General features: G+C 39.3%; 1 long non-coding RNA gene across 1 annotated transcript; it reads left to right on the plus strand.

Moving 5' to 3' along the window:
• Window positions 1-1,906: 1,906 nt before the first annotated feature.
• Window positions 1,907-18,504, plus strand: LOC121395268. Its single transcript, XR_005962372.1, has 3 exons — window positions 1,907-1,950; window positions 17,241-17,369; window positions 17,836-18,504. It is a non-coding gene; the product is annotated as an uncharacterized LOC121395268 (long non-coding RNA).
• The last annotated feature ends 6,018 nt before the right edge of the window (window positions 18,505-24,522 follow it).

The following is a 24,522-nucleotide window of genomic DNA, read 5'->3' on the forward strand; positions in this document are numbered from 1 at the left end:
ACTTCGCTAGCGAATTTACGCCAGCGCCTGTTAGTAAATCGGCAAAGTAACGAAATGACGTCACACTGGCGAATTTGTGCTAGCGTTAGCCACTTTGCGCTTTAGTGAATTTGCCCCTTAGTTGGGATCAAGTACAAGCTACTGTTTTATTACTACACAGAGAAGGGAAATAATTTTTAAAAATCTGTATTATTTGGATAAAATGGAGTCTATGGGAGATGACCTTCCTGTAAATCTGAGCTTTCATTGCTTTAATAAATCTTTATTGGAAACAAAACTGCCCTACTGGGTTTATTTAATGTTTAAAAGATGTTTTAGTAGACTTAAGGCATTGAGATCCAAATTACGGAAAACCCAAGGTCCCACATAATCTAGATAACAGGTCCCACACCTGTACAAAAGGTTTTAGCAAAAATAAATAGGTATGATTGCACTGAAAGCATTATGATCTGTAGAACATATCTTAATTTTTAATTAGCCATGTAGCATGTGGATTTACCATGCTTCCGGGTTTAATAGAAAGAGGTTCTGATTTAATTTCCCCTGTTTGGTTGAAACATTAAAGGGATACTGTCATGGGAAAAAAAAATTTTTTCAAAATGAATCAGTTAATAGTGCTGCTCCAGCAGAATTCTGAACTGAAATCCATTTCTCAAAAGAGCAAAGAGATTTTTTTATATTTAATTTTGAAATCTTACATGGGGCTAGACATATTGTCAATTTCCCAGCTGCCCCAAGTCATGTGACTTGTGCTCTGATCAACTTCAATCACTCTTTATTGCTGTACTGCAAGTTGGAGTGATATCACCCCCCTCCCTTTCCCCCCAGCAGCCAAACAAAAGAACAATGGGAAGGTAACCAGATAGCAGCTCCCTTACACAAGATAACAGCTGCCTGGTAGATCTAAGAACAACACTCAATAGTAAAAACCCATGTCCCACTGAGACACATTCAGTTACATTGAGAAGGAAAAACAGCAGCCTGCCAGAAAGCATTTCTCTCCTAAAGTGCAGGCACAAGTCACATGACATGGGGCAGCTGGGAAATTGACAAAATGTCTAGCCCCATGTCAGATTTCAAAATTGAATATAAAAAAATCTGTTTGCTCTTTTGAGAAATGGATTTCAGTGCAGAATTCTGCTGGAGTAGCACTATTAACTGATTCATTTTGAAAAAAACATGTTTTCCAATGTCAGGATCCCTTTAAGTAAAAGTTCATTATAACCGAAAAAGGGGAAAAAATGATGGGAGACAATTTGAATCCAGGTCATAGGAGATATACATTTACTCGCAAGACTCTGGTCCAGTGCAGAAACCTTTTGTGCATCAGCCCCGACAACAAGTGCAGTGGTTGTCTGTTGTCTCTTTAGTCTTGTCCAACATCTTGAACCAGCAGCCTAATCATAGTAATATACCGGCACTCTGCCTTAATCAAGAAATGGAAGTCACTTTGTAATGAAAGTGTCAGAGACAACTCCGGTCATTGTAACCGTCTGGCGAGATTGCCAATTGCTATCTGAAGATGGTTATAATGTTTTATTAGCTGAAGAATATATTCTATGTGGAATAATGATAGAGTGTCTGTGCGCTATGCTTATAAAGTGCTAAAGCTTTGCATTATCAAACACTGCAATTTTATCTCTCATCATCATCAAATGCTTCTCGTTGGTGTTTAATTCTGTTCTCTAACGGCGGCACAGGAAGAAAGACTTGGAATGCGCTGCTACCCAACCATAACCATTGGTCCAAGAGTAAAATTGCACAGGTAGTTTAAAAAAATACCGCTTATAAAACAAATAGGTTTACTTATGTCTGAAATCAATGGATAATGTTGTATAATGTTTTTGCAATGGTTTTTGTAAATGTTATTGACTCCCGTGCTTCTTTTTACTGCTTTCCGGGAAAGAGAGAAGTATGGATTCGTATTTTGTCATGTGACTGATCTGAACGGTAAGTGGGAGGGGGGTGTGGTCACTGTCTGTTATGGGTCAGCCTAAGACATCCCTACTGCCAATGGTAACCTAGATTTTGACTTCTGATAGACCTGCTGTGACTGTCTATATAAACTGCATACTGAAGAGGGACATCTCTTTGATTGTCCATTATGTTTTTGAAGCTTCCTTGGTGGCCCTGAGAAGGTCAAGGTCTAGCAAAGCTTGATAGGTTCTCAGCTTGCTTACATTAGCTCAGCTTGTCAACCTAGACCTGCTTGGTTTCTTTGCTAGCTGCACTATAAAGGCATGAATTTGGCTACTTTTCTTGCCTAAAAACTATTATTTATCACTTGAAAGAAATGTCTCACCCCTAATTGGGCTGCCAGTACTTTGCGGTATTTGTCTTTTGCATCCTCTGGCCCTTTAACCATCCTTCTGCACTGTTCTTCAAAGCCCAACACGGAACATGATGCTATAGATATTTAATGCATGGCATTTGCAAATCATCATCTCAGGTGGAAGTAGAAATGTGTGTTTTGAGGCCTTGTGGTTTACAAAAGAGAAGCTAAGTCACAAAATCAGCTAACAACAAAACACAATCTTCAGTGGCTTTTGTAACAGGGAAAGGTCATTGGAGTCTCCAGAGAGAGAGCCGTGAAAACAGCAGGATGGATGTAAAGACCGTGGATTGGAAATAATAAGGGTCAGCCAAGGGAAACCAAACAGGTGAATTAACCCTGTTATTGCTGATTTTTTTAGACCTACTCTCTGGTTCACTGCAGAGAAAACATACAGCATATTTATATAAAGCACACAGGGAAAGTTGCAGTTAAAATTTATGTTTATTATGTTCCAAATGAAACCATTCATGAATATCATGCAAACATAATGATGGACTCCCTGTCCATTTCTGTCCTGCCTCTCCTCAAATCTACTCAGAGTAAAGCTGAAAGTAGATTTTAGTGGTCAGGTAAGAGAAGTTAAGTTAAGTTAGTTTTGCTCAAGATTGTGGTGGGAATGTGTCTGGACATCTGCCCATATTGGCTCTGGGGCATGGGTAGGCAGAGTGGAGAGAAGACAGGTCCAGAAGGGAAGAAGAAGGAGAAAAGAAATGCAAACTAAAGAGAAGCAGAGAGATGACAAGGAGAGATGGACTTAAAATAAATTTGAGCCAGTTCTGAGACATTTCTCAAAGCCAAATTTATGATGAGTTAAAGAAAGGAAAGTATCCAGTTAGGCCAATATGTAATATTCTGTTGACAATGCCAATACACAACTAAGCTTCCTCCATGATGTGTTTCACCCACATATGCTGTAAGATACCAAAGGAGCAATGCTCTCCAGTGTACCACTTTTCTCTGTTTGGAAATTTTATAAAGCACTTCTTTAACTCTAGGGTCATAATTCTTCTCGTATACCAAAGTAGTCGATCCTTCAAGATCAAGAGCCTTAAACAGGGTTTTGTCTTTTTCCATCATTCCATCATGAGGAGTGTCTTCACACCCATCCCATGCAATAAGATTACAGTCTGTACCAATGGCATTCCCCCAAATGGCATAAAGTGGAGGAAGGACTGTTTCTCCATTCGCTAGTAAACAGCTTCTAGTAAACAGTTTCTCCATTCTCTAGTAAACAGCTTCTAGTAAACAGTTTCTCCATTCTCTAGTAAACAGCAAGATACACATAATTTTGAATGGATTAACATTTAAAAGCCCTTGTAAACATTGAGTGACTCCCTTCTGTGTCCAACAGCCCGATTTGCTTTGAAAAAATGTCTCACCATAGTTGCAACCTGATCTCAGAGATCAATTAGTTTGTGGTTTCCACGATATGACAACATATTTGACAGTTGTGTCTGTAAACATTACAGAATGCTCCTGTATATCTAGGAAACATGCATTTGTGTGTAATGTTCTATTTAACATCGTCAGGCAAAGAATATAATTCCTTGAGGCTATTTGTTCCATAACCTACATATAGATCCCTCCCTACTCTTGGTTCATTACATTGGGATATTATTAAAATTATATTTATTTACCCATTTGTAAATTAAATCTGTCACACCTACATGTAAATGTATGATTTCTCGTAAAATCATTGCTGATTGTCGAGGCAGCAATAAAGGAAACTAGACAGAATTCTTTTGGGATGGGAACTTATTATATGTTAATATTTGAAGTCAGAGTACATCTTTACAGAGGGTTCTATCAGGACTGCTCCATTCTAGGAGATGACTATTTGACAGTCTCCTGTAGACATATTGAGCCTTAGGGAAATTATAAAATGCATTTCCAAGAGTTAAATTCCCACATTGTATGAAGAAATAACTTAGATTAGATGTCTAACAAAATAAAATACAATCATGTCTTGGCCTGTTATCTTTAAAGGGATACTGTCATGGGAAAAAAATTTTTTTCAAAATGAATCAGTTAATAGTGCTGCTCCAGCAGAATTCTGCGCTGAAATCCATTTCTCAAAAGAGCAAAGAGATTTTTTTTATATTCAATTTTGAAATCTGACATGGGGCTAGACATATTTACAATTTCCCAGCTGCCCCAAGTCATGTGACTTGTGCTCTGATAAACTTCAATCACTCTTTACTGCTGTACTGCAAGTTGGAGTGATATAACCCCCCTCCCTTTCCCCCCAGCAGCCAAACAAAAGAACAATGGGAAGGTAACCAGATAACAGCTCCCTAACACAAGATAACAGCTGCCTGGTAGATCTAAGAACAACACTCAATAATAAAAACCCATGTCCCACTGAGACACATTCAGTTACATTGAGAAGGAAAAACAGCAGCCTGCCAGAAAGCATTTCTCTCCTAAAGTGCAGGCACAAATCACATGACTGGGGGCAGCTGGGAAATTGACAAAATGTCTAGCCCCATGTCAGATTTCAAAAGTGAATATAAAAAAATCTGTTTGCTCTTTTGAGAAATGGATTTCAATGCAGAATTCTGCTGGAGCAGCACTATTAACTGATGTGTTTTGAAAAAAACATGTTTTCCCATGACAGGATCCCTTTAAGTTAAAGTAGATTGTGGTTTTTTTTTTTACTGTGAGTTCTTATCATACTTGTTCAGAATTTTGTAAGATAAAAATGCATGCAAGCAGAATCCAAAAGAAATCGGCCCAAATGTGCTTGATTCATCTGCAATCAATTTAGGAGATAAGAAAGCCAGGTAAATAATACCAAATGAGCTGGTAAATCAGTTAAATGAATGGCAGCTAAATGGAGAAAATTCTTTTCATTTGTTTCACCTTGTACCCCTCTTTGTCTAATCCAAGGCATGACATTAGTTAGTTTTGGTTCTTAATAAAGAGTCAAATCACTATATTTATAAGTTCATTGTCAGCAATCAAACTGCTATAGACATTCAGACCTTGGCTCTTCAGGAAACTCTTGGATCACTTGGAAAAAGATCTAAAATCATATTTCCAGGTTTCCCTTGTACATTTCATCCTAAAATTCATACCGGTTGGCTGCTAGAGGTTACATTTCCTTATTTGTGCATTGCTTGTCCCTGGGCAAAAATCCTGTATTGTGTGTGAAGAACATGATAAATTGTACCAGTTTGCAAATTGTAACTTGTCTATATCAGGTAATAAGGCCTCAAATGTGCAGTTGTTACTGAGCCATTTTATCTATGAATAGAACTATGGTTGATGATCTTACCATCCACAGCACAGAAAATGGAAAATAGAGAGAAGGAGAAAAAGAGGATGAGGAGAATAGAAAAATAGAAAGAAATAATGGCACAAGGAAGATATAAGTAAGAGAAATGGGTGATAAAAAAGAACAGAAAAAAGTAATGACAAAGGAGAAGAAAGAATGTTAATGGGAAGAGGGGTAAATATCTTTGTCAGAGCTCTATTGGTCTTAGGTTTTAGCCTGGGCTCTGGCACTGCAGTCTTATACTATATGTTTAACACAACCAGATATACATTGCCCACAATAGTTGCTACTTCACCCAAAAAATCAAACATACCATCGGAAACAAATATTTGGCAGCAGACTTGAAATAAATTGTGTTTTAGGGTGCAATACATGCCGTAGCACCAAAACCATCTAAAATGTACCCTATGTTTCTATTTTTTTGGAAAGGGGGTTACAATAGTGGCCTTGAAACAGAACAAACCCTCAACAAAAAATTAGGCTAACAATGCTACACTCTATGTTTTGGGCTTCAGGAACAGTCCAAGGCCAACGCAGACTTTAAGGGGTTTATTTATCAAAATCCGAATTTTTCTGATTTTTTTTTTCTAAAAAGGTAGACTAGAATTCATGTTGTACCCTTATTTATCAATAAAAACCATTAAAAATTGGATTGACGAAAACCACAAAAATTTCGCATCGGCGCATGAAAACCACAACTTTTTCAGATTGCCACACGAAATAACCAAATTTATCTGATTTGTCACCTAAAAAGTCAAAGAATTTGTGAAATCGGCGGAAAAGACAGAAATGTTTAGATTATCGTATGAAACCCAGCACAGACAATAATATTTGCAAATAGGGCCTCTGCCATTGTCTTCTACAGGACCTCGACAGGTTAAAGATGGAGTATTTTCGGATTCACACTTTTTGCAGCCTTGGGGTGTAATAAATCTTGAAAAATGCAAGTTTTTTTGCATTAATAATGTGAATTTTATAGTAAAAAATAAAACGATCATTTTTCTAGTTTTAAGCACTCGGACTAAATAACCCCTTAGAGATGAAGATCTAATTACCACCCCCAGTATATCTGTTGATTCACAGCAAATGCATTGGGTTGCTGAGGTAGACTCACAATATAAAGTATATGTAGAATACCGTATGTAGAATATAAAATCCATGATCCAAGGTTAAAAACCGATTGAATTATTAATTGTATTTATATTGCAAGACAGGATAGAAACTAACCAGGTATATCTGTACCACCAGTTTCTATAAAAGACAAAGTATAACCTCATCATCTTCTGCGCCAAGGGAAGGTCGAGTCACATGGGCGGAAAGTTAGCATTTACTTACCCACCCTTCAGTTTTACACAGGGATGCACCAAACCCTGGTTTTCAGAGATCTGCCAAATCCCTAATCCAGGGGTACAGATAAGGCCAAATACCAAAGTGAATCCGAACCCTTCTTCAGTGCCAGAATAGCAGACAAACCAGTAGAAATATCTGAATCCTGCTAAAAATAGCTTGGGATTGGCCAAACCCTGAACTGAATCCAGGATTTGGTGCATTCCTAGTTTTATATGATTCTGCTCAAGAAACTTCAGATGTTTACAGACACAAAATACACAGCCTATTACTTTCCACCAGGTGATGGCTAGGTACAGGGCACCCTTGTGCCAGAATATCCTGGCCTTTGTGTTTTATGCTTGCACCTAGCTGATTGTCACTTAAAGGGCATGTAAAGGCAAAAAAAAAAATCCCATTTTTACTTTCTTTAATGAAAAAGAAACCTATCTTCAATATACTTTAATTAAAAAATGTGTACCGTTTTTATAAGAAACCTGACTGAATGCAGTGAAATTCTCCCTTCATTTACTGCTGTGGATAGGAATTGTCAGACGGTCCCTAACTGCTGAGCAGGGAAACAATCATACTTATGTACAGCAGGGGAGCCCCCGCCTTACTTCCCAGCCATGCAGAACTCAAGCAGCTTTGTTTATGATGATCCCTAAGCAGCCCAGACCACACTGAGCATGTGCACAGTCTTAGTCTTGCAAAGTTACAAGATGGTGACCCCCTGTAGCCAACTTTGAAAGCATAAATTATTTGTTTGATTAGGCTTGTGGTGCAGTAAGTTCATGTTTATATTTAGTATACAAAATACAGCATTTCTAGCCTTATTCTATTTGAGGCATTTAATGGATTCATATTTATGCTGCCATTTTTGTGGCTGGTAATCATTTCAAAGACATTTCTGAAAGCAGAATTTATGATAAATTAAAGAGGGAAAGTATCCAGTTAGGCCAATATGTATTGCTCTGTTGACCCTTTCTGTATTGTTCTCCACATTGGTTAAAGTCAACTGGGAACTTCTTCTCTGGATCATCAGTTGCTGTCATGAAGTTTATACCTAAGAAAATGACAATATACTACTCAGCTCCCTCCATGATGGCTTTCACCCATATCTGCTGAATGATACCAAATGGGCAATACTCTCCAGCGTATCGCTTTTCTCTGCTTGGCAATTCCAAAAAGTACTTGTATAACTCTAGGGTCATACTTCTCATTGTAAACCCATGTAGTTTATATTTGAAGACAGACAGAATTCTAGATGGGACTTAATAGGGTCTTAGCACATGCCATCATGAGGAGTGTCTTTATGCCCATCTCTCAACTCATCCATGTCTCACTCTGGGGCATCCCCTGTTTACTCACATCTCACCAGGCGATACAGTTATAGTAAGTGTATAGTAAGTGGAGGAAGGACTGTTTCTCCATTCTCTAGGAAACAGCAAGATACATATAATTTTGAATGGATCTTTAATATACATTGAGTGACTCCCTTCTATGTCCAACTGCCTGATTTGCTTTGGAAAAATGTCTCACCATTGTTCAAACCCAATCTCAGAAATTAATTTGTTTGTGGTTTCCAGGATATTGCAACATAGATGACAGTTGTGTCTGTAAATGTTACAGAAGGCTCCTTTATATCTAGGAAAAGTTAATTTGTGTGTAATGTTCCATTTAACATAAATATGTACTTCCTTGAGGCTATTTGTCCCATAACCTACATATAGATCTCTCCTTACTCCAGACCCCCAGTGTTCATTACTGGTTCCCTGTTGAGATCTATTTGCCCTTTTGTAAATAAAACTGGATCTTTCAAACCCATATGTAAATGTATAATTTCCAGATAAAATCATAATTTTTTTTGTAAATGAACCTTGTAAAATCTAGATGCTAAAAATGTTATTTTAATATATCTGGATCCTTTTACCTGGTAATCTAGGGCTGTTAAACCATATTAAGGATGTCATGAATAATTCCAAACCTTTCTGCAACTCATCCTACAGGTTCATTTCAGCAGGAGAAAAGAAAACCTTATTGAACAGTTTTGCAGGAGACGTTTTTGAATTCCTTTTTAATTACATTGTTGCTGTATATACTTGCAAGTCCCTAACTAGATCTGGGATTTTCTTGCCTGTGTCGTTTCATAAAAAGCCAATAGCTTCATAGGCGCACTGTAATAAAACACAGAAATATTTTCTTACTGGGTCTGGGCTAATAATATAAATCATGAAGTTAGAGTCTCGTGGGTATAGCACTGTATCTCCAGCCACAAGATGGAACTCTTTCCATATCTTTCTGCATAAATCTTTCATGTTTCAAAACTGTGTCAAAACATGGTGCAGAACAGATTATAAATACATGTTTTTCTGAGCCTGAGACCGAACCTACAAGTTCCGACTTTTTATTAAAAATATAGCAATTATAATGTTTCCTGGCTTTTTAAGTGCCACCATGAAGCTCACTAATCTTCTAAATGTGATGCCACAAGAGAATTGAACAAGAATCCAGTTACATAAAATGAAGGGGGTCAGGGAAAGGTAGACCACAGAGATCTGGGTTGCCCCCATGGATACTAGTATGACTGCTTTCAGCAGGCATACTCCGCAGTTGACTTCCATCCATTTCGGGAAGTCTCTGGCAAAAAGCCATTAAATCCGCATGGCATTCCTTTTTATATTAATGCATTATGCTACTTAGTTGCCAAATTCTGGAAATCTAGGGATCAGGGACCCAGGAAAAGGGGAATTACACCCTCCATATACTAAGGGTCACTTTAGTGACCAAACCTTAGGGGATTACACAATAAATGAGAACATCATTTATGAGTCCCTTACGCTTGCTTTCCCTTCACATGTAATTGGTTTTATTTGAGTCTTGACACCTGTCTCCTATTGTGTCACCCAACTCTCTAAGGCATTGTATTTAAAATGCTGTACATTTGTTTGTTTTTTTTATGTAAGAGGGAGTCTGCCTCCCCAAGCCCCAATGAAAATACATTGTAGGGACCAGACAGGTTAATTCCCCACAGAAAGCCACATCGCTAAGCTATGGGGTTTCCCAGGGGCTGGGGCCAGAGCATTGTGGGTGCAGCATGGCACATACCGGAGGATACCACAAGGTGTCGCTGCTGCACCACTTTACTATAAAAGGGAGAGCCATGTGCTCAGACAGCCATTACAGATTTCTGCTGTCTTACTGCTGGATGTTACTTCTTGGAGGAGAGAGTGAATTCAGCAGCCAAGATGTAGAGGCAGGAGGCCTCTGAGGCTGGGGTAGGCGACCCCATGCCTGGGAGCTCCATCAGGAGGGTCTGAAGCTCTGGATGTTCCAAACTGTATGAGGAAATGCTTGCGCTATAGACAGTGCTGGGAGCTACAGTTCAGCTATGGATTCATCAAAGCTGCATTTCTTGGGTAAAGATTCTCATTGCTGTGGATGCCTGTTTCCGTTCTGTGTGAGCCTGCCAGCTCTGTGTGTGAGCCCTTGGGTGAGTCTGCTTTTACATGCATATGTGTACTTTTACAGTTTATTTCCCCTTTAATCTGCACTTCCTTGTATAAAGTTGATATTTTTATAAAACAAGTGTGTGTGTTGAATGTTTTCCTAATGGGGCCACCTGCAGGTGTATTCCCGAATCCCATTGGGTGGAGGCACTGCCAGAGAAGAGTTTTCCCAGTACCCTTTCACCTTGCAAAGGGAACTCAGGACCTGTAATTGGTAAGAAATGGTATGATGTATAACCTTTGGCACAGGGGGGTGGCCAAAAAGGGGTTACACCATCTACAGCTCAGAAAGCATTGGAGAAATATTCCAGGACACTATAGGGGCCACCAAGCAGCTGGTAGGGTGATAAGCTTGTTATGACTACTGCTCTCTCTATTTCCTATTTTAATATCCTTTTTCCTCATCTAGTTCACTAGATCACTGTTGTCCCTTGTGTCCCTCTCAAGATTCAATAACATTTAGTACTCTAATTACCTGCTGCTCTTGTCCTGTTCTCTGCAAGTTGGGTAAACCATTGACTCACTGGGAAATATAGGCAGTTTAATGATGGAGTTGGAATTACTTGAAGTTGGGCTTCCCTGTAATATAGACAAGAGATGACTAAGAAACAATTGTTTTTAAAGTGAATTTGAGCTGATAGCTCAATCAGATTCTTAAATTCTTTGCAGGATTTTACAAGTTTCCCTTTCACTCTGCAAATCTGCAGCCTTTTATCATCTCTCACCTTGACTATATTTTCAATGACTTCTGTCACCTCTGCATTATTCTTTTATTCTATTGAATTCGCTGCTGCTATCAAATTTCACTGTCCACAGATCACCGGTCTAGGCTTCATTCTTTATTGCTCCAATTCCCAGTAAAATTGATGCTTCTGCTATTTCATACTTCCAAAATTCCAATATTTTATTGGTAACATATGTAAGTCATAACTAGAGAAATCTCATTTTGCCAGGGTGAGCCTAACAGCAAAACACACAAGGGCCAGTTTTTATATAAAGTAGTACTTATGGTCCTTCAGCTGTTGTTGAATTGTAACTCACAGTGCATAGTTTAACTACAACTGTGTGCAGTTTGGGAGAATTTGGCATCTTGACCTACCATCTTCATCTTGATCTGCTTTTTTCATTTTGCCCTACTGTCTCCATCTTGCCTTTCTGTCTCTATCTTTTGCTAGTCCCTCCAGCTTGTCCTACTCTCTCCATCTAGCCCTACTATCTTTTTCTTGCTTTACTGCCCTATTTTGTCCTACTGTCTCCATCTTGTCCTACTATCTCTTCCTTGCCCTGCTGTCTCCATCTTGCCTTTCTGCCACTATCTTTTTCTACTCCCTCCAACTTGTCCTACTGTTTCCACCTTGTACTACTGTCTCCATCTTGCCCTACTGCCCCCTTCTTGCCCTACTATCTCCTACTTATTCTACAGTCTCTGTCTTGCTCTTCTTTCCTCATCTGTACTTCTATCTCCATTTTGCAAAAAATGTTTGTAGAGTGAACTTAGTCTGCATTAAAGTGAATATCTCTTTATGTATAATAAGGCTAATAAGAATTCTTATTGTATTACACTGTGTGGTCAGGGGAAGTTTGATTGCCTCAAAGGCTAAAGCTGCCACCTTTTCTTAATTCTAAAACCGGAGTCATGGAAAAAATCAGAGATGCAAGACCAAGGCCTGGATTTGTGGAGAGGCCACAAAGGCCTGTGCATACAGAGGCAAGATTTTAGGGGCGGCATACCACCCAGCTGCAGATGTGAAATCCCCAGTGCTCCGGGGCATGCACACGCATTAGTAGGACGTTGGGCATAAGGACTCTGTGGCCTAAGGGTGCCCAAGGCCGAAATCCAGTCCTGGAAAGACCAAGTTAAAAGTTTAGATTTAGTGCCAGTGGAAGATGGCCTCAACAAACACACAACCTAGGATATCAAGATGGTCCTATTTTTGCAAAATTATCTGCAACCGCAGTGCCCTTAGCCCAATTGTAAATCAAGCACTGAATGTGATGCCTCCCATTTTGTTTTGGGGTTCCAAAAAGGTTCATAATTCTTATTCTGCATACTATTTGTTATCATATTGATTTTTATGGTTTATTGTGAAAACCAAATAAAATATTTCAAACCGGGAAAAAAAAAAGGTTCATAATTGCCCCTTTTGTATTGTAAAGACCAGAGTATGCTTGATGCTCCTTGATTTGTATTAGAAGTCTCTTCCACCACCACCTTCAGTGGCATCTGTCAATGTTCTATCTCCATGCCTACCAACAAACCTATTGTTACATGTGCTGTTACGGTGACCTTTTTTTAAATTGAGGCTAAAGGCTAATTGATGTGATCCATTTGTGTAAATGTCAGTCAGAAAGAAATGGGTTTTAATTGATTGTTCCTGACATGCAAAGGAAATGTTAATGCTTTTGCCAGCTATTAGTTTCATGGGAATGTATTTGTCCATTGTTTCCACATGTAAATAACAGAGCTGATATACAAGTACAGCTTTACATACAGGCTTAGCATACAGAAAGTAGGACTGTGCAAGCTCTGGCTCTTTAACTACAACTCCCAGAACCCTCTGGGGGTGCTCTGCAGGTCCAAGTGCATTGACCACTTTGCACATCTATCTTGCCAAAGTCAAGCCTGTTTTTAATTACACTACTCATTAATAGCAATTAAGATTTCCCTAACGTTACATAATTCTTTAAGCAGACTTTTGGCAGTAGAACCTCCTGAACCTGTGGGGGCCAAATTTAAGAAGCATGGTCATCTACTGTAAATAGAGCACCAATAATCACCTAGAGCAGACCACTTGGACATTTACAGTAGATGGTTCTCACTAAAAGAGCTTCATGGCTTAATGTTTGTTACCATCTTCATATGTGGAGTCAAATAAATCAAAGTAAGATGTCTATATAATTGATTGACCAGGGCTTTAAATCAGGAAACCACCTCTGCCTTCATTTATGTAGTATGCCAAACTAACTTCAATAATTGGTGTTAGGGAAAGTCAGGGATGTCCAAACGTTTTGCAACGAGGGCCAGATTTGTTGAAGTGAAAATGTGTGGGGGCCGACCATTCAGCGTGACATTCTTTGAACCATTACAGAGTAGTTTTGTGACTAACCCCTGGAAGCATTTGACCACATGTTAATATATCTAGGACTGCCCAAAGCTCCCGTATAGGAAACTATTCAAGGCTTTCCAAGTTCCCAGTGGGATGGGTCCCCTTCAGGTGTTCTTTACCCACTAGCGTTGAAATAAAACATCTGACCATGGATATCCATCATGAGATGGCAGCAAAGTTGCCTATGCAGTGGGTTCTAGAGGGAGTAGGTGAGATGGCATTATATTCTGATACTTTCTCTAGAATGAAATCACTCCAAGACTTGACATATTTAGTCATAGGAGACAATGGCACTGATAAAAGCAGATAGGTGACATAACACAAACTTAAAATAAAGAAAAGTTTTCATCACCAGAGATGCATCTGGCATGAAACATTCAGTAAAGTTTTGCACCATTGTAAAAAGAGTGGGCATGTTGTACATTCTGGGCTCTTCAAATGTTGAGACCAGCCACCCAAAGTAGTAAGCTGCCAGCAGTCTGTCATGGTGGGTGGAGTCATCCTGTTAGGAGACAAGTCCTGCAGCAAAAATGAATGAATAGCTTGCTGTGGCAGCATCCGGCGTGAACTAGTGCCTAATCCAGTGACGTCATGACGTCACACGTACATACTAACACGCGATTGCGCTACTGTCGGTGCGACAAGAAGATAGGTTCTAATCATCTCTGCTCGGGCTGGCCAGTTGGGCGCCAATTTTTATCCGGGCCTGCCCTTATATGGGTGAATCCTTGTTTAAGCCCGCGGGCCAGTCTAAAATTGAAAACGGGCTGCAATTGGCCCGCGGGCCAGAGTTTAGAAATGCCTGGGATAAGGCCTATGACTTTATAACCTTCTCTGTGGACCTCTATTGACAGGTATCTAAAGGTTCTTTCCAACTGCTGGCCCATGTCCCAAACAGCTTCTGGGTCCAAAGGGGAGACCACACATAACCCTCAAAAACCTAGGAACGGTTCAAATTGTGTGAACATATACCAACAAATCATTTTCATACCATGATAGATATTCTTCTAGGCTCTGTACCCATAAATCCCATAATACTTGGGTTAGCCCTGATGGCCAGGGGCTCTATGGTGATTGCAAACAGATGAAAGTACATGGGATACCACTGCCTTACCCCTCTAACCAGAGAAAACTCATGTGATAGCTCTAAATTAACAAATATCCTGGCCTAGGGAGATTGTTAAAGGGCTGTAATCCACCCAAGAAATGTGTACCATAGACATAACAAAGAGGGAGATGAACTCCCACAGTCAGGGGCACTTTACCAATAATGAGGCTTTTTCTGTGGATAATGGCAGTCTAAGTATGTTATATGTTACCTTGTAAGCATTATAATACAGGTATGGGAATACTATCCAAAATACTCTGGACCTGGGGCTTTCCGGATAGCGGATCTTTCCATAATTTGGATCTTCATACCTTAAGCCTAATAGAAAATCATGTAAATATTAAATAAACCCAATGGGCTGGTTCTGCTTCCAATAAGGATTAATTATATCTTAGTCGGGATCAAGTACAAGCTACTGTTGTATTATTACTGAGAAAAAGGAAATTATTTTTAAAGATTTGTATTATTTGGATAAAATTGAGTCTATGAGAGATGGCCTTTCCGTAATTCGGAGCTTTCTGGATAATGTTTTTCCGGATAACAGATCCCATACCTGTATAATAAATGCAAATATGCAGATGTGGCTCAATGCAGAATAACCTATACCGACATGTTTTGGTGAACATTAATGGTTTAATAAGAGGTGTGCTTTAATGTGAAAAAACAATGCAAATATTTACTGTATGTGTGTGTGTGTCAATTATACATTGCATTCTGCACCTTATTGCACTAATTAATCCAGGACACAAAGCCATGGTACTTACGTCAAATCCATTCCATAAATACTTTTCATACGCTGATGTGATTTGCAGATATGAATCTGTAAATATATCAAGTACAGAATATACATGGCATGTGCTTCCAGTGATTTATGAAAGGCTGATGACATGTTGCTTTCTTATCACACATTGACATGAGCACTAGACAGTTTTTCATACAAAATGAAATGTAGCAGCATTACTTTCTGGCACCATTTTCTACTACATTATTTAATGCATAAATGCAATCAAATTACAGCATAGAATTGCTGACAAAACTATTTTAAGTCCAAAGTGACTTTGTGGCTGCTGTGCAATATTGCCATCAGTATGACACTTTGGCCTAGGCCTCTATGCCATTAAAGAACTAAAGACTAAAAAAGGCTATAAATGCTGTATTTTGTATACTAAACATACTGCACCACAAGCCTAATCAAACAAATAATTTATGCTTTCAAAGTTGGCTACAGGGGGTCACCATCTTGTAACTTTGTTATACATCTTTGCAAGACTAAGACTGTGCACATGCTCAGTGTGGTCTGGGCTGTTTAGGGATCATCATAAATTATCAAAACAGCACAAATCAAATAATATCTGCCAGAAGTCGTTACAGTAAGACTGATTAATAATCAGAATATACAGACTGCACTGGGACCTGTGTTATCATGTAATCTAATGTGGATTTTATCGTTTTTGTATTGTTTAATACAAACTTTCTCCAACTCTGCAGAACCAGTGGCTGCAGCAAAATAATCCTCCAAATAGAATCCCAGTTTATCTGTTTAAATCTGGCTCCATGATCTTTGTCCCTGCAGCTGGAGTTGGAAACAGTAAAGGGGATGTAAATGCAAAAATAAAATCCATTACAAATCTCTACGAAGTCGCCGACTGCTCTACAGGGAAACAAACAAAGCTGCTTAAGTTCTGCATGGCTGGGAAGTAAGGTGGGGGCTCCCCCTGCTGTTCATAAGTAAGAAGGCTGTCATTGCCAGCAAAGGGTTTTCAACCAAGTACATGAACATTTTATTTTCAGTTTTTTAATTTGTCCAATTACTTTTGAGCCCTTGAAATGAAGTGATTGTGTTTAAAAAAAAGGCTTTAGTTCCTCACATTTTTATGCAATCTTTTTGTTCAACCCACTGAATTAAAGCTGACAGTCTGCAGTTCAACTGCATCTGAGTTGTTTCATTTAAAATTCATTGTGGTCATGTACAGAACCAAAATTAGTAAAAAAGTTGTCTCTGTCCAAAGATTTATGGGCCTAACTGTATGTACTGGTCATGGCAAGTAATAAATGAAAGGGGACTACTGACGCTGGAATTTTTCACACATAGCAACTTTTAATAATTGATGAGATCCATGGTAACATAATTTGGAAGCTCCGCTGGGGCTGGGACCTAATATGCCTAATATGTCAACAGGAAAGAGGGAGAGAACTAACTTTGCATTAGAGAAGCTGGTAAACCCATAATTTACACAGCAGAAAGGTGACAGCAGCCCAGAGAGACTTCTTTTTAATTTGTCTTTTAATAAGGTTTTGGTGTGCAGAAAAAACAAACAAAAAAGACTTAATAATGAGAGAATGTAACGCTAATATTTATTCTTGTTGTTCCTCTGTGTTTATCCTTGGCTTGTTCTGTTCACACACACACACATATATATATATATATATATATATAGTTTTGTTGATTCATAAATTTATAAGACCCTTAAGTGTCATAAATTAAACTGCCGTGTCCCAGTGGGGGGCCATGTGCATTGCTACAGTTTGATAAATACGTTCCATTTATAATCTACTTTTTTTTCCCCCTCAACAACAGCAAAACAAAGTATTGTTTACACTGGAAGAGTAATCACTGAAGTGGCTCATTAAAAACAACTCTCCCATTTCTAGAAACATGATACCAGGCCATCTATCAGAACTGGGGGCTGTTGCTGGGACTTTAGAGGTGAATATTGATTTATCATTATCCATGGGTGGGTTTGTTGTCAATAGCTATTAGTCTATAGAAAGCAATTGTAGACACAAATTCGTTTTTTTTTTTATATTTTCCATGAAAATGTACAAATGTTCTACTGCTCTCGAATCCTTACATCTGCTACCTGCTAAGAATTAAAGGCCCTTTGCTACTTCCTCTCATTTGTATTCCAAAGCCGCCTCTGAGTTCCTTATGTACTACTTGCATTTTCTGCTTGTCTGCCTATATTGCTCGGAGGCCATATGTGTTCAGCTCAATTTTTCTCCTTTCCCTAACAGCGGCAACAACTGTTTTTTAAAAATCAGGAACCCATTCACATTTTTAAATTATATTTTTTTCCTCTCTCTCAGTTTCCAAGATCGTAAAACTATGCCATTTTTTTTTATATCTCAGCACCTGGGAATGTGGCTTATAAAATCGACCTCTCTGTCTGCAGCCTCAGTCTCCCTGCCCTCCGATGCCCGAGTTTTACTTTTCCTATCCGAGATGAATGATGCCCCGTGAACTGCAAAGCTACAAAATGAGGATATGCGACGCAAACCTTGTACCCAGCAGATGCTCCTGGATTAAGCTTCTGTTGCAAGTATCCCTTCATTCCAAAAAGGGACAGGAAAATAAACTGATGGAATGTGCAATCTGCTCCTTGGTGCAGCTAAATATGTGTGTTACTAGTCTCCAGTGTTTTAATGTATATAGTGGCATAGGGAAAATAGTTTTTGTTATTGATTAACTATTGTTCATCTCCAATATGAATCACATAAGATAACAAACTCTCAAAAGACGGAGTACAATGCAATGATGCATTTTATATTGCCCAGCCAAGGCCATACCAGTATAACCTGAATCTGTTTTCTCTATGGCAGTGTTTTTTTTTTACTTCAAGCCCTCCTTGAAGGTTAAAGCTTTGCTTAGGACCCTCCTTGGCTAATAACAAGGATACAGACACAGAAAATCATAGTTGTATTAAGCCACCCAACTGGTCTTTAAGCTCGGCTTTCAGGAGTATATAGAGAATATTCTGCCCAAATCTCACTTTAAAGGGCATGTAAAGTCTAAAATAGAATAAGGCTAGAAATGCTGTATTTTGTATACTAAATATAAACATGAACTTACTGCACCACAAGCCTAATCAAACAAATAATTTATGCTTTCAAAGTTGGCTACTGGGGGTCACCATCTTGTAACTTTGTTAAACATCTTTGCAAGACTAAGGGGTAAATTTATCAAAGAATGAAGTTCCGCCACTAGAGTGAAATTCCGCAGCTCTCCATTCATTTCTATGGGATTTTGAAAGGCGTATTTATCAATGGGTGAAAGTGAAATTTTAATTTAACTTCACTCTTTGATAAATATACCCCTTAGACTGTGCACATGCTCAGTGTGGTCTGGGCTGCTTAGGGATCATCATAAACAAAGCTGCTTGAGTTCTGCATGGCTGGGAAGTAAGGCGGGGGCTTCCCCTGCTGTTCATAAGTATGATTGTTTCCCTGCTCAGCAGTTAGGGACCATCTGACAATTCCTATCCACAGCAGTAAATGAAGGGAGAATTTCACTGCATACTGTCAGGTGCCCTGTACCTAGCCTTCACCTGGTGGAAAGTAAAAGGCTGTGTATTTTGTGACTGTAAACATCTGAAGTTTCTTGCACAGAATCATATAAAACTAGGAATGCACCAAATCTTGGATTCAGTTCAGGGTTTGGCCAATCCCAAACTATATTTAGCAGGATTCAGATATTTTTTACTGGTTTGTCTGCTATTCTGGCACTGAAGAAGGGTTCAGATTCACTTTGGTATGTGGCCTAAACTGTACCCCTGGATTAGGGATTTGGCAGATCTCTGAAAACCAGGGTTTGGTGCATCCCTATGTAAAACTAAAGGGTGGGTAAGAAAGTAAAAATAGGGTTTTATTTTTTTGCCTTTACATGCCCTTTAACTGGTCTTCAGACAGCCCATTACAAGTTATGAGTGTCCATCTTTCTGATGTGTTCATATAAAGCCAAAAACATGGTTGGACTAGGCTAGTGGGACACTGGGAAAAAACTCAGCCCTTGTGTACCCTGTCAGCCAAGACCCACCTGAAACCTCCCCTACCAACAATGGTCACAATGAAGTCAACATATTTGTAGAGGAGGGAGTTGCTGCCTCCATTAGGGATCTCAAGACTGCTAAGTGGCAGACGAGATTTAGGGGGTTATTTACTAAACTCCGAATGCAAAAATCACGAAAAATGTGTGATTTTGTTTATAAAATCGGACTTTTAAAAAATCACGAATTTTTAGGAATTTATTAAACCCAATGGATGGAAAAGTGAGAATCTGAAAATCCAGCATCTCAGATCTGTTGAGGTTGCATATAAATCAATGGGAGAAGACCCAATGATTCTTTGATGTGCGTTGGGTTTCATGCTATACCCGCAGTTTTCAGGTGAAAATTCCGGAAAAAAACGGGATTATCGGATGTGAAAAAATCGTGAAAATTAGATATATTTACCACAAATCAAATTTTGGGAAAATGTAATAATAAATAAGCGTAAAAAAACCAAGCGGATTTGATCTCAGTTTGTAGCAGGAAATATTGAGATAAATTCGGACTTTGATAAATAACCCCCTTAATGTTGATAAATGTCATGCACCTGGGATGTAAAAATATCCATGCCCAGTTGATAAAGAGATGAGAAAGCACAATTGCCCAGTCAGTAATTGATATGCTCATGTAGGGGGAATGGTAAATTCGTCTTCCAGTATTATCTAGCAGGCAGTCCCCTAGTGTTACAGACACCTAACTGGGTCCTAAAATACAGTTAGGAGGGGGGACTTGTTTCCCTACCCTGCTTAAAGCTATGCCCCTTGGTGTTCACACAGTGACCAGAATATGGCGCTCTACAAAAGTATAAAGTCCTAGGCAGCCATATGCTCAGGGTCCATTTTGTGTTAGTCCTGGCCTGAGTAGGCAGGCAGGACTCCTGTGGAACCTAGACTGATTAGGTCTGGTCAGGATAGGTTATTCACCTTAAGAGGTCACTCTAGGAGTGAAAGAAAGACAGACTATTTAGCTGAGCATCTTGAAGCTCCTCCGAGGATCGTGAGTGGGATTATAATCCCGGGTACTAATTGCCCAGAAGTAGGGACTAAATTCACAGACCAAGGGATGTAGAGAATTCCCTCAGGTTCCACTTAGGGGAAAGGCTGAAAGCTGGGAGTACCCCGAGCAGCTGTTGTGTACATATTTGTGGCGACAGATGCTGTGAATATACAGTATGCCTATCCGCTCTTTCTGTATGATCCTATTTGTTCTATATGTACCTTCCAGTGTGGATGATCCTGTTCAATAAATGTTTTTTGGTTAAGTTATAAGAACCACTGGCGCCCAATTATTGTACCCTGAACCAAGTTACAGTTATACTACACCCTGCCTCCACACCGTTTGCAAGGGCTTACCCCCTAAGAATTAAGGTCTCGTCCAGAGCACAGTACTGGGAGTGGAGCTCATAGTAGAGAACGATGCACTCAATTTATTAAAGCGCTACACTCAATGGATATGGACATACGGTCTTCTTCCATCAAACAAAGTGAAATCCATAATGTCACTATGGTATATTTATATATTTATATTATATATTTATATTATATATTATATATAAATATTTATATTATATGTATATTTACTGTATATATTTAAAGAACCTTCACTACTTTAAAAACCTCGAAGAACATGTTAATTAAAGCAGCCTGTTATATACAATGGTTATTTAGTTATAGGGATATGCACATGCTGAATTGATATTTTATTTATCAACAAGTCAGAAAGATCAAACACTCGCAGGAAAATAACCAGAAATGTTGTGTATTTCCTTTCTCTGCTATGGAAGGATTTGAAACAGGACCTGTCAGCCAAAAAATATTCCATTTCCTCCAACAGATGACAAGGAAGGTTCACTATACTCACTATGACAGCTACTGTCAGTTGTACAGTTATGGGACCTGTTATCCAGAATGCTCGGGACCTGGGGGTTTCTGGATAACCGATCTTCCCATAATTTGGGTCTTCATGCCTTAAGTCTACTAGAAATTAATTTGAACATTAAATAAACCCAATAGGCTGGTTTTGCTTCCAATAAGGATTAATTATATCTCAGTTGGGATCAAGTACAAGCTACTGTTTTATTATTACACAGAAAAAGGAAATCATTTTTAAAAAGTTGGATTATTTGGATAAAATGGAGTCTATGGGATTCGGAGCTTTCTGGATATCGGGTTTCCGGATAAGGGATCCTATACCTGTACTGATATATGTTTAGGGATAAAAGGTGACATTTTCAATAGATGTTTGGATTTCCTTATAGGTGTCAAGGGTCTGCTGGAATGCAGCAGCTTACATTCATTTTTACACCCACCTTTAAGATCCATAAGTAAAAGGATGCTACTAGGATATCACACTGTCCTGTGAAATGACAAGGAACCCATATTTACTAAGTGGCAACACCCCCCGTGAATTAAATAATGAAGTACTTTCCCTGGCCTGAGTTTTACAGAATATAAAGTTGTACTGGCCCAATGGGAGTCACAACTGCAGCCCCCCCTTCTTTTTACCTTTTTCAGGCATCCTCTCTGGATCATCTTTTGCCAAAAATGGAGAACGGGCCTGGAAAAAACTTAATAAATTATTTTAAAATGTTTGCCCCCCCCATGAAAAAGGGTTAATTTGCCTTGCATTCTTGGTTCAGTTGTAAGTTCTTTATATGTTTCCTTGTGTTCCAAAGGGTGTTACCCATAATTCCATTATAACGGTAGGTACATTTGCTTCTGCTAAAACTGAACACATCTGTCTTCTTGTTGTAGGGAGATCAGATTGTACATTCCATTTAATAAGTGCTACTTATTAAATATAGTCTCTGTTTGGGACTGTGTAATATTTGTATGTTGATTGACTGATTACGTTAAATGGCTTTTGATTTGATTGACCATAGTGTTTGTGAATGTGACCTTAGATTGTAGTTCCAATGGATTAGGAGCTGAAGTGAATAATGATATACTGCCCATACATGAACACCATTTGTTGGGGACATTAGCTTTGTTGAAGATAGATACAATATTTCAATCACAGGCTTTGGTACAGGGACACCGTATTTACATATCTGATCTTCAACTGTATTTTACTATAACACTATGACATTTCCACCCAGGAACAGATGAATTTGACCCTGAACAATACCAGCATGAATATATACAAACATAAACACCTTCTTGTCTGAGCTCCATCTGATACAAACAGGGTGTTATTGTTTTCATACAAGCCACCAACTACTCAAAGCCTGCTCACATTATGCAAGTGTCTCAACCCTCGGCTGTAACTTTCTGGCAAGTAAGTGCACATCTCTTTTAGTAGGGAGAGATGGTGTCTATAGTAACAGTGGGATAATAGTCTCTGGGAAGGGAGTGTGAAGCTGGGATAGCAGGTATAGTAGGGAGAGATGGTGTCTATAGTAACAGTGGATAATAGTCTCTGGGAAGGGAGTGTGAATGTGGGATAGCAGGTATAGTAGGGAGAGATGGTGTCTATAGTAACAGTTGGATAATAGTCTCTGGGAAGGGAGTGTGACTGTGGGATAGCAGGTATAGTAGGGAGAGATGGTGCCTATAGTAACAGTGGATAATAGTCTCTGGGAAGGGAGTGTGACTGTGGGATAGCAGGTATAGTAGGGAGAGATGGTGCCTATAGTAACAGTGGGATAATAGTCTCTGGGAAGGGAGTGTGACTGTGGGATAGCAGGTATAGTAGGGAGAGATGGTGTCTATAGTAACAGTGGGATAATAGTCTCTGGGAAGGGAGTGTGACTGTGGGATAGCAGGTATAGTAGGGAGAGATGGTGTCTATAGTAACAGTGGGATAATAGTCTCTGGGAAGGGAGTGTGACTGTGGGATAGCAGGTATAGTAGGGAGAGATGGTGTCTATAGTAACAGTGGGATAATAGTCTCTGGGAAGGGAGTGTGACTGTGGGATAGCAGGTATAGTAGGGAGAGATGGTGCCTATAGTAACAGTGGATAATAGTCTCTGGGAAGGGAGTGTGACTGTGGGATAGCAGGTATAGTAGGGAGAGATGGTGTCTATAGTAACAGTGGATAATAGTCTCTGGGAAGGGAGTGTGACTGTGGGATAGCAGGTATAGTAGGGAGAGATGGTGTCTATAGTAACAGTGGGATAATAGTCTCTGGGAAGGGAGTGTGACTGTGGGATAGCAGGTATAGTAGGGAGAGATGGTGCCTATAGTAACAGTGGATAATAGTCTCTGGGAAGGGAGTGTGACTGTGGGATAGCAGGTATAGTAGGGAGAGATGGTGCCTATAGTAACAGTGGGATAATAGTCTCTGGGAAGGGAGTGTGACTGTGGGATAGCAGGTATAGTAGGGAGAGATGGTGTCTATAGTAACAGTGGATAATAGTCTCTGGGAAGGGAGTGTGACTGTGGGATAGCAGGTATAGTAGGGAGAGATGGTGCCTATAGTAACAGTGGATAATAGTCTCTGGGAAGGGAGTGTGACTGTGGGATAGCAGGTATAGTAGGGAGAGATGGTGCCTATAGTAACAGTGGATAATAGTCTCTGGGAAGGGAGTGTGACTGTGGGATAGCAGGTATAGTAGGGAGTATGGTGCCTATAGTAACAGTGGATAATAGTCTCTGTAAAGGGGGTGTATGTCTGTGGGATAGCAGGTATAGTAGGGAGAGATGGTGCCTATAGTAACAGTGGATAATAGTCTCTGGGAAGGGAGTGTGACTGTGGGATAGCAGGTATAGTAGGGAGTATGGTGCCTATAGTAACAGTGGATAATAGTCTCTGTAAAGGGGGTGTATGTCTGTGGGATAGCAGGTATAGTAGGGAGAGATGGTAACTGTAATTTAATATTATGACTTGTATAAAGGGGTTTTGTAAAGGGTTTTGGGTTTTTTTGTCTTTGCTTTATGGCAGGTTGGAGTATATATGTATTATGCTTCTTTATAGACAGAACACACCAATTTATGAGACAGCTTTAAGTAATTGAGTAGTTACTGTAATTGTGTAGCTGAAGTGAAGTGTAGTATTCAGTTATAAAATCAAACCTACAAAAAAAAACAATACCAGAC

This window comes from Xenopus laevis, chromosome 6S, assembly GCF_017654675.1.
Source record: "Xenopus laevis strain J_2021 chromosome 6S, Xenopus_laevis_v10.1, whole genome shotgun sequence".
Classification (NCBI taxonomy): Eukaryota; Metazoa; Chordata; class Amphibia; order Anura; family Pipidae; genus Xenopus; species Xenopus laevis.